Consider the following 9,334-nt stretch of genomic DNA (forward strand, 5'->3'; position numbering starts at 1 on the left):
CTTTACGCCTGAGTTGTGTGGGATATGCACCCATGCTGGTGCACCAAATGTGTGCAGGTAACTCAGATCAGGCTTCCTGCCATGCCACATGGTGAATGGTATTTCACCAGTAGTTGTGTTAACAACGTTGTTCAATACGTTATTAGCACACATTGTGGCCTCCCCACAAAGAATCAGGTAATCCAGAATCAGTTAACATTGTTCTAACCATTGCCTGTAGTGTTTGGCCTCTTCTCTCAATAAATGCGTTGTGTTGTGGTCTGTATGGTGCAGATTTCTTGTGCTCTATTCCAGCTACCTTTAATCTATTCTGGAATTTGCTGTTAACAAATTCCGTACCATTATCTGTCACCAGGGTTATCAGTTGCCGTTTAGTCTTTCTTTCTGCAAATTTTAACCAGTTGAAGAAATGTTGATATGTTTCAGTTTTGCTTTTCATTAGATAGCAAAACCCATATCTAGAATAATGGTCCATAATGCTCAGTATATATCGAGCACCCCCCATACTGGGTTTCTTCGGACCTATAATGTCTGCAAATACTACTTCTAAAGGTTCTTTAGTTTTGAAACCATTTAGCCTATTTGCAGGCAATATTTTACTCTTATCTTCACAGCAGACATTACAACGCAAATATTTATCACAAGGTTTTAACCTTATTCCATCAGATAATTCTACTGTACGTTTTAGCATTTTAAAATTTACATGCCCCAAACGCCTATGCAATAAATGGATACATTCATTATGAGGCTTTATATTGTTAAATACAGTCTGTGTCTCCCCTTTCTTACTATCATGTAATACATACAATGTTCCATTTAAAGCTGCAGTTACCCTTTTGTTATCTTTTTCAATTATGCAATTATTATTCTTAAATGTAATTACATAACCTAGTTTGTCTAATACCCTTACAGAAAGCAAGTTCACCTTTAACTGTGGTACATACAACATTTTTATATCCTGGTTTAAGCATGGACAGTATGCAATACCTTCTCCCTTGGCCTTGAGGTTCCAGTCATTAGCAAGTGATATATGTTGAGAGCTTGTAGACATTTTTATAAATTTTGTCTTATCTCTCGTGATGCAGTGGGATGCACCACTGTCCACCACCCATAAATCATTCTTCACATCACAGTTGCTAAACGTGGCTAGTTCAAAGGATTTCTTTGGCTTTTTTACATTCTGGCTTTTTCTTTTCTGCAGAATCTTGCCAAATGTCCTCTGCCTCCACAATTAAAACACTTTTTAATTGTGTATGCCGTCGAAGATAAATTCTCTTCTTCGGTGCTTTAATTTACTAAGTTGGTTTCTTTCAAGCTTTGAAGATAATTTCTCTTCTTTATTAGGTTTATCTTCTCTCAGCTGGTCACGTTCACACCTTCTTCTGGCTTCTTCTAACAGCCTGCCGGTAATCTCGGTTAATGATAAACTATCTTTTGGCAATACTTCTAAAGCAGTCACATAATCATCATAGCTTTGATCTAATGAAGACAGTATGATGTATACTTGTTGCAACTCATTAAATATAAGCTCTTTTTCTTGTAATTCCTGAAAAATGCTCTTCATACAATTTAAATGAATTAACATGTCTCCATTCTTCTGAAGATGTGATCGAAATAGTTTGCGTGTAAGATATATATGAGCTCCTACACTGTCCCGAACATATATCTTCCTGAGGTTCTCCCAGCAGTTTGCAGCATTTTCCTCTCCACGGATATGGATAAGTTGCTGGTCAGAGAGAGTCAGTCCTATGATGCATAAAGCCTGCTCATTCTTTCGTTTATAGTCTTGTATCTTTTTGTCATCCTCTTCAACATTAGGATCTAAGTCAGTCACATCTGGTGGGTTTGTTATTATGTCCCACAAACCTTCTCTTCGTAGAAGTAAACTACATTTCATGTAGTTTGTTGATATAAAACCCATTGGCTGCAAATGGATTTTTAAGATAAAAACAGAAAAAGATGGTAATATAATCCATAAGGCACGATTAGTAGCCCAAGGTTTTAGACAAAATGCCAATGACTATGATGAGGTATTTGCACCTAGCCTTAAAGCAGCAACATTAAGGGCAGCTTTAGTGTGGGCAGCAAGCAAGAAATATATAGTCAACCATCTAGATGTAGAAACTGCTTACTTGCACGCTCCACTAAGACATACTGTATACATGAAAAAACCTATTGGATTTAAAGGTGAAAATAATAATGATTATTGGTTGTTAAAAAAGAGCCTCTATGGTCTTAAACAATCAGGCTATGAATGGAACCAGTATATTGTAAAGGAACTAAACAATATAGGGTTTAAAGCTGGTTTAGCCGATCCATGTCTGTTTAAAAGGGAGACAAATGGGAAAATATCATTATTACTATTATTCACAGATGATATTGCTTTGATTACAGAAACTAATGATGAAGCCAATAAAATAATAGCATCATTAGCTAAGAAAATAAAAATCAAGCAATTAGGGGAGATAAAGAAATATCTAGGTTTGAATATACTGAAAACACAGAAAGGTTTTAAGATATCTCAGGAGGATAAGATATCTAAATTGCTAATAGATTATAAGATGGAACTTTGTAAGACTGCAAAGACTCCAATGAGTCAGGATATTTGCAAAATGGATGCTCAAAGTCCCAAGTTTGATAAGGTAATATATCAATCTTTGATTGGTAGCTTATCATACATTAGCAATTGGTCAAGGCCAGATATAGCTTTTAGTATTAATCAGCTGGCACGACACAATAATGACCCGCTTCAATGTCACTGGATAGCATTGAAAAGAATCTTAAGATATCTTAAAGGAACTTTACACCATGCACTGTACTTAGAACCAGAAGGTGATCTCATATTGAGTGCTTATGCAGATGCTAGTTTTGCATCAGAAAGAGACACAAGAAAGTCGACTTCGGGAACAGCCATAATGCTGGGTAAGACATTAATAGGTTGGAAGTCAATAAGACAACAGCATATAAGTTTGTCTACTATGGAGGCAGAATTCTCCTGTTTGTCGTTATTATGTACTGAATTAATCATGTATAAGCAGATGATGAATGACATGGGATTAACTGTAAATTATCCTATAATTGTACATGAAGATAATCAGGCAGCAATTCAAATGGCCACAAATATTGCAGTAAAAACTAGGAGCAAGCATACAGATTTAAGGTACTTAAACGTTAGACAATCTGTAAAGAGTAAAATGATACAGCTGGAGTACTGCATGTTGGAGGACAATATAGCTGATAATTTTACTAAAGCCCAAGGTGCCATTAAGCACCAAGAGAGTTGTGTAAAGTATGGTTTTAGATTGTAAGGGTATTATATATTTATATCACCCAAAAGGGGAGAATGTTGGGTATAACATTGATACACCAACTAAGTTTGGGTGAATAAATATATAAACCAAGGTTTGGGTGTTTGTAACTTGTAGCTTTAAGCACCAAACTGCTTGTAATTAACTAATTAAGGGTGCGGTTACAAACGGCAATAAAAGGCAGTAAGAGAAACGTAACTTCTCTCTGCTTGTTTTTCTGCTTGCTACTGTTTGTTTGCTACTGTTTGCTACAACTGTTTGAATACCGTTTTTGCTGAACGAAAGGACTATTTCATTGATGTGCTGATATCCTGTGAATACTCAGCGTTGTCTTCAAAAGGAAAGGTATCAGAGGAGAAGATATCTTTACAAGCAGATAAGGATATAGAACTGACTAGTAAATGGACTAAGTTACTGAATGGATATATTTGTGAATGACATATGGACTGATTGACAATGCTTAAACTCTAATTGGATTAAACAACTATTTAAACTACAAACAGTGTTTGTCAGCAGTGTGTGTAAACTCTAGGGCCCTTCCTCTCTCATCTGGCTGCCTGGCTTGACTGCTGCTGCACATTCTGTTTGGGGGTTTGTCCCCAAACACTAACAAGCATCTCACCAAAGGTTGATCCTGCATTGATATTACAAAGATGCAGGAAAACAACTCAGAATTTAGTGGAGGAGATGTACTGACAGAGGTTCTTCCCTTGAATGAGTTTATTTAAGTTTTATGGTTCCTCAACATATTACTGTATTGAATTTGTGGGTGTAATATCTGTTTTAACCTGGCCATATTTTAATTGATTTAATCCTATTTATACAGGGTAGAATTATAAGACATTTAATTAGTGACTGAATCCACTTTTAAGCCTAGGAAAATAAAAGTTAGATAAATGATAGATGAGAGAGAGAGGTGATATAGATAAATTAGATAGATAGATAGATAGATAGATAGATAGATAGATAGATAGATAGATAGATAGATATAGATGATAGATATAGATGATAGAAAGATAGAAAAATAGATGGTATATAATGAAGATAGATGTGTGTGAGGAGATGAGAGATAGATGACAGAGAGAAATATAAGATAGATGGAGGAGAGAAAAAGGAGAGAGAGATGATATATAGAGAAAAGATAGAAAGATAGATAATAGATAATAAAGATAGATGTGTGAGAGAGATGAGAGAGAGATGAGAGATAAGAGATAGATGAGAGAGAAAAAACAAGATAGATGAGGGGGAGAGAAAGGAGAGAGATGATATATATAGAAAAGATAGACAGAAAGATAGATGATAGCTAATAAAGATAGATGTGCGAGAGAGAGAGATGAGAGATAAGATAGATGAGTGAGAGAAACATAAGATAGATGAGGGAGAGAGAAAGGAGAGAGAGAGATGATATACAAAGAAAACATAGAAAGATAGATAATAGATAATAAAGAGAGATGTGTGTGAGAGAGATGAGAGATAAGAGATAGATGAGAGAAAGAAACATAAGATAGATGAGGGAGAGAAAAAGGAGAGAGAGATGATATATAGAGAAGAGACAAATAATAGATAATAAAGATAGATGTGTGAGAGAGATAAGAGATGAAAGAGAGATGAGAGACAAGAGAGAGATGAGAGAGAGAAACATAATATAGATGAGGGGGTGAGAAAGTTAAGATAGATGAGAAAGGAGAGAGAGAGAGAGAGATTGGGTAGGAGGGACAGAGTGAAATTCTAACAACACAATGATTTAGTAGGTCTTTAAATATATTATAGCTTTCTTTCTCTTCTTCTTCACTGTTCTTCTGTGAAGCAGGGAAGTGCTATATCTTAATTCTAACCCAGAAGTTGTCTCCTGCAAGTTCATTAGTCTGAGAATGAACTATTTTGAACCATGTTGAAATAACTTTTTCTTTTGCTGTTTGCTTTCTCCTTCAAGCTTCACCCTTTTCTCCAAGCCACCCAGTTTTACAACTCTTCCACGAACCGAGTTTATCTGGATGAGAATGGAGAACTGGCAGCTGATTTTGACCTTGTGGACTGGCTGAAGTTTCCTAATCATTCAGTTGTCAGTATAAAATTTGGGGGTCTCTCCAGACAGGAGTCCCAGGAGCCCAAACTCAGCATCAACCAACAGGCCATTGTGTGGCCCAAATGGCTCAATCAGGTAAAGCAGTTCACTGATTACATTTCCTAAATTCTCTCTTAATCCTCAGACAGTTCTTTCCTTCCTCTAAAATCCAGCTTTACATGAGACATACCCAAACAAAGCTGAATACCATACATGTAAGTACCTGCGAAAACTTAAGAATATATGTATATATAAGTTGTGACTCGGAGGTTTGAGCCTGCTCTGTTAGAAGACACAGGCTCGAGTAATGAGGAAGAGGAGGATTTGGCCTTGAGGTTTGAGCCTGCTTTGCTGGGAGACACAGATGTGAGTCAGGAGGAAGAGGACGATTTGGCTCTGAGGTTTGAGCCTGCTTTGCTGGAAGATTCGGAATCATCTTCCTCCCCAGGACCTTCCTTCCTGGTTATGCCTCAGGTATCAGCAGATAATCAAGAGAGAGTGCCGGAGTCCTTGGCTGAGGATCAAGCCAAGGAATGCTGGTTTGATGCAAGGCAAAGACGCAGGCAGAAGTGTGAAATGCAACGTAAAAGGAAATGTCAAATCAGGGACCGACTTGAGAGACTGACATGCCCCTCAGGAAATAAAAGAGGGTGTGTTAGCTCTGAATCCTCGTTCGGAACAACTTGTTTACTTCGGATAGAAGCTTTGACAAATTCTCTGTGTGGCGTTTGCCTTTGATTTATGGTCTTGTCTTCTTATCAGACTTGGCAGGCATCTTTTGGAAGACTGGCAAGGACTTCTCCAGTCAAAGGAATTTAACTGTCATTCCTGGTCCTGTCTGTTTATTTATATTCCTTTGGAAACTTGGACTCTCACCTCGTGGTCACAGGTGAGACAGAATATATATATGTGTGGATCTTTGGTTATTCGGGTTTTCTCCCACGTAAGATTGGCAGTATCTAGGCAACGTTTCAATGAAGTCTCATTCATCATCTTCAGGCTTGTGTCTTTGGCTCTGTGTTTCTGAGTGATGTGAGCTTGCAGCTATATATATATATGTATGTGTGTGTGTGTGTGTGTGTGTGTGTGTGTGTGTGTGTGTGTTTTCTGAGGTTCTTGCGGGTATTTGGTTGTTCAGGTTTTCTCCTGCGTAAGATTCAAAGTATCTAGGCAACATTTCAATGAAGTCTCATTCATCATCTTCAGGCTTCTCTCACATCACTCTGAGAAGCAAGAGCCGAAGACAGAAGCCTGAAGATGAATACAAAAGAACATCTGATGATTAAATAAATAGGAAAAAATGAACTGTTAGAGGGCTTGGTAAGCTTGAGTAACAGTATTTGTTAATCTAATGGTTATAAGAAAATGAACCAAAAGCCCAAGTCATGATAGAAATATGCTATTTTTGAATAAACACTATTTATCCCTTTGTCTTTCCTTTATATTTAAGTGTGGAGAATCTCTGTGAATGATTGCTTGTAAAGATTCTGATTTCCATGTTCCATGCATATCCATGTTCACTCATGTGCAAGAATTGTGAATAATTATTCTTTTTCTCAAAGAAATAACTTAAAACTACTTGCAGAACTGAAATGGGTGTGGTAATGCAATTCATTCTGAGTAACAGATTTTCCCGGGACTTTTATGGGATTTGGGAGGAGGTACAACTAATAATCAATTAACAGCAACAACAGTTTTCTTGTTGTATTCTAATATGGATCAATCGTTCGGGTCAAAAAGTTAAAAAGTTAGAAAGATAAAAGAGCATCACAATAAACACAAATTAACAGCCAATCCACAACAGAATCTTTGCATGGGTTGCACGACACCTTGTAACTTCCCTGCATCACTTCTTGTGTCCCCACCTCCTGCCCGCTCACATAAGCAGGTCTTGTCAACCATCTGAAAGGCCAGCAGCATTAGGGACAATCTGATCTCAGGAAGGGGATGCTCCCTAGGCCAGGCCCAATCACCCAAGAGGCTGTAAAGGTGCACTTCCTGAAATCACCCAGACCTATGTTAGGAAAGGCCTTATAGACAATTATATGCACTGAGAGAGGAGCACCCAGTGAAACACCACCTAGTTAAAACCTACAGGAATTAGTAGGACAGCTACTTTTATGGCCCACCAGCAGCCAGTGCAGCTAGCAGCAGATTTGGACAGTGAGGAGGTTGGGGAGGAACATGGGCCAGTCCTGGAGTCTGAGAAGGCTCTGATGCGTGCTCTGCGTTGGAGGCAGAGATGGGCCAGGGTCGTCTGACAGTTATCAGCTGCCTTCGGAGTCAGAAATCAGAAGAGGAGCTGGAGCCTGTTCCCAGTGTGCTCATGCACAGAGCTGCCAGGAGAAGGGGACAGCTAAGGAACAAGGGTTGACTCGGGAGTAAAGCCACAGGTGGACAGTGAATGGCCCCTCCCATAGGGAATAAAGAGGAGTGAAAGGGGAGGGGTGATTGCAGGAGACAATTAGTTCAATTCATTAGGGTGAAGATGTGTTCCTGACTTCTTCCCAAGTATTGTCTGCTACAGAGCGGCATTTGGAAGATATCGGCCTGGCAGCTCTCCAAGCCTGATGAAGGTCTGTAGTTGTGAAATCTCTTGAAAGATTATTGGCCAAGACTTTGCTGGAGAGGAATTCACTTTAAACTAAATAAAAGGGGTTTTATTCAGTTTAAAGGAGTCAGCTTCATGCTTTTGGGAAGCCTAGGTCAAAACAGCTGCTTCATCAAACTTATCATTTGGGGATTCTTCCTGTTGAGGGTTTAGATCTTGCTATGCTCCTGGTAGTGGCCAAAGGTTTCTCCACTGGTCTCCAGGAGGACTTCCCACTGACATGGACTGCCTACTTGGGTTTCTTCTTCCTTCCTCCTTCTTATGATCAATTGGAGTTGAGCAACCTTCCTACTTTCCTTTGTGCAACTCTATGTAAACCTCTTAGCTCTACTGGGGCCAAAACACCTCCCTGCCTCCTGTCCCATCATCTCTACCTGCCTGTTTTCTTGCATCCCATTCTTGGAATATGGTTCTCAGCCCAAGCTGGGTCTTCCCAGCTCTTCTTTCTCCCTCCTGGAAGAGCCATCCAGCTGGCCTCCTCTTGTCAGATCCTTCAACCCAACTGCAAGAATGTTTTCCCCAGATTTCCTGAAAGGACTCAGCCTTTGGCCAAGGCAGTGCAAAAACAGCATTGTCCCTCCCAAAATATAAAATCCTCTGGATCAGTGTTCCCCAACTGGTGCTCCATGGACCACTGGTGGTCTGTGAGAAAATTTTGGTGGTCTGCAGAAAAATTATTTGCATTTTTTTATATTGCATAAATTAGGGATCCTCAAAGTATGGTGCCTGGGTTGGATACGTGCAATGAATGTTTCTGTTGCTGCAGAGAATCTCCCTCTTCAGGGTCTTTTTGTGCAGGTCAGAGGGAGGCATAAATTCCAATTCAGGGTCTGCTTCAGCCTCCTGGTGCAGGGATTTGGGCGAAGGCTGGAGGGAAGTGCCACTGGTGGCAAAGAGCTGGAGGGCCTTATTCCAGTGGGACTGCATCATGGCCTGGAACTGGCTGACCATCTCAGCCCGCTGAGCCTCCAGGCACCAGTACCTGGCCTTGCATTCCTGTAGGTCTTGCCTCTGCTTGGAAAGCCTCTTCTCCTAGTCCTCAGTGAGGTGCTTCAGCTGAGCCTCCTTCTTGGTCAGATCCAATTTCAACTGAGCTGGCTGTTTTGCTAACTCTTTCTTGTGGGGGCTGCTTAGCTCCAACAACTGCTAAGGAGCCTGGGTGGGCAGGTGAGGAGTGGCTGGGAGGGGACAGAAGAATAGAGGCCAACGAGGTACTCCTCGATGTGAGTGACATCAAGTTGGCCATGCCCACTCAGTCACATGACCATACCACCTAGGCACGTCCCCCCAGCCAGTCATTAGGCAGATCATATTAGTGGTCCGTGGGATTTAAAATTATGAATTTAGTGG

Source organism: Pseudonaja textilis, chromosome 2 (assembly GCF_049901715.1).
Source record: "Pseudonaja textilis isolate UNSWEBS1 chromosome 2, rPseTex1.2, whole genome shotgun sequence".
Lineage (NCBI taxonomy): Eukaryota > Metazoa > Chordata > Lepidosauria > Squamata > Elapidae > Pseudonaja > Pseudonaja textilis.